At 40.2% G+C, this 2,222-nt stretch overlaps 1 non-coding gene across 1 annotated transcript; it reads right to left on the reverse strand.

The window, feature by feature from the left end:
- Positions 1-1,064: 1,064 nt before the first annotated feature.
- Positions 1,065-1,136, reverse strand: TRNAY-GUA (transfer RNA tyrosine (anticodon GUA)). The gene has a single exon. It is a non-coding gene; the product is annotated as a tRNA-Tyr (tRNA).
- Positions 1,137-2,222: the final 1,086 nt, after the last annotated feature.

A 2,222-nucleotide genomic window follows, 5' to 3' on the forward strand; every position in this document is an offset into this window, starting at 1 on the left:
ACAAGAAAGAGCGCTTTCTTTCTCCAAAACCTCATAATTTATTCAGAACAAAAAACAATGGAATTATTTGTCTGAGGGAGATGGAAATTTGTCTTAAATACTGACAATTAGGAGCGATGCAATTATAAGGAAAGTGGCTTCCATTTGGAACAGAAGATGACACATACCACCCTGTTAATCCAAAGGAGATAAATAGTACATTGTGATGAAGACAACAAAGTATATAAAATCTTGACTATTTTTCTGCAAAGAAAGTACACACATTTTTTTCTAAGTTAAGATGAAGCAAAGTAATGGCATTTTCTTAGTGAAAGAAAACTAGCATATTTGTCAGATTTCCAAATTCATGCTGTTATCTGTGTTGGCATTGGGCTCACAGGCCCTGGGGCCTTTCCTTGACTTGGATGAGAGCCTGTGCTTGGCTGTAGACCTTGCTAAGCAGCATTTGAAGAAATCCCACCCTGGTACCCCACAAAGCCTCTGGTTCTCACCTCACCCAAGTTTCCAGTAAGTAAGCTTGATAGAGTTGCATTTAGCATTCCTCGGCAAGCAGCGGCCTGCGTGTCTCCAGAGTTCAGCCTCAGACGGGGCTGCCTGCACCTGTACTTTCAGTTCTTTTCTCTTAAGTGTGGGTGGTTTTTTCCCATTACATCCAAATTGAAAAGATTTCTTCCCATTTGAGAAAGAAAAAATAAATCACTTCTATCTCATCTACCGTAGTGCAGTGCTATGCTGCAAGTGCTTATAAAATTTTCTCTAGAACAAATGGAACTGTTAACTCTTTAAATGTTATGAAGGTACAAGGAAACACAAAGTTTCCTTCCTGGAATTTTCCAGAGACTCTATTGAACATAATTGGAAGTCAACACATCCTTTTTGTTCAGTACATCAATCCCAGGTGAGTTAGCATTAGGAAGACTCCATTCAGTGGTGAAAGTGATAGTCGCCCGGTCGTGTCTGACTCCTTGCAAACCCATGGACTGTGGCACGCCAAGCTTCCCTGTCCATGGAATTCTCCAGGCAAGAATACTGGAGTGGGTAGTCATTTCCTTCTCCAAGGGATCTTCCCAACCCAGGGATCGAACCTAGGTCTCCTGCATTACAGGCAGACACTTTACCGTCTGAGCCACCAGGGAAGCCCTCAGTCAGTGGTGTTTGTTTTAAAAAGCAAAGTAAATCTGTAGATATAGTATCCAATTTCATGTAACTGTTTAGTCACTAACTTAACATTGCTTAAAAAGTCCTTATTGACCAACTAAGGAAAATTCTATCTTTTGTGGGTACTGTAGAATTTTGATAGTACTCCTACCTAAGGGCAGGATGTCCCACTGAAGTCATTCAGAGTTTAAGTAGACTGTACATGCAGATGTGGAGGCCAGAGGTCATGTTTGTCTTGTTATACTTATTGGACATTAGCCAACGTTTCATACTCCAAGAGAAGCAGATCACAAGAACACTTTCTTCTGTGTTCCTCACTACTCACACGTTACATCAAATGTCAAGGAAAGTACACAAGCTTGAAGATTCATTATACTGTATGTGCAAGTTTCAGAGTAAGACATATTCTGATTTTTTTGTTAAAAAAAAAAAAAAAGCCTTCCATATTATATATGACCTGGCTCCAAGAGGAAAGCCAACCCCAGACCTTGAGAAAAGGTTTGCAGAAATAGTGATATGATAAATAATGATTCTAGCCTGACTTTGACTTAGTATTCAAGCTAGATCTAAAATGACCTTGTAAATCAGTCAACAAGTATTTATTTAGCATTTACAGGAAAGTGCATTGCACATGACACTGTCGGCTGGAAATCTGACACATCACAAAAGGCTCTTCTCTGTTATCATTCCTTTGATCAGGTGGGGAGTCAACTCATAAACACAGCACACACATTGCCAAATCACCTGAAATGCAAGCTTATGTCCAGGAGATACAAAATCTTCCTAGTTGATTCAAATGGCAGCCAACTCTGAGCATCACTACTCTTCTCCAAGTCCAGGCAGGGACCAGAGTCAAAGGGTTTTAAGCAGAGATGAGAAGTTTTGCTTGTGTACCCAAGTTCTGGCTGGAATGAGGAGAAGAAATTTGAGGGGAGCATTTACGAAAGCTAGGAAGAGAGGGCACTTGCAGTAGCTCTACCAAGAAATGCTAAGAGTTTGAGTGCATATGACAACAAAAACAAATAACAGGAAATTATTAGGGAAAGTCAGCAGGATTTGGTGAT

The sequence above is a fragment of the Bos mutus genome, chromosome 4 (genome assembly GCF_027580195.1).
Source record: "Bos mutus isolate GX-2022 chromosome 4, NWIPB_WYAK_1.1, whole genome shotgun sequence".
NCBI lineage: Eukaryota > Metazoa > Chordata > Mammalia > Artiodactyla > Bovidae > Bos > Bos mutus.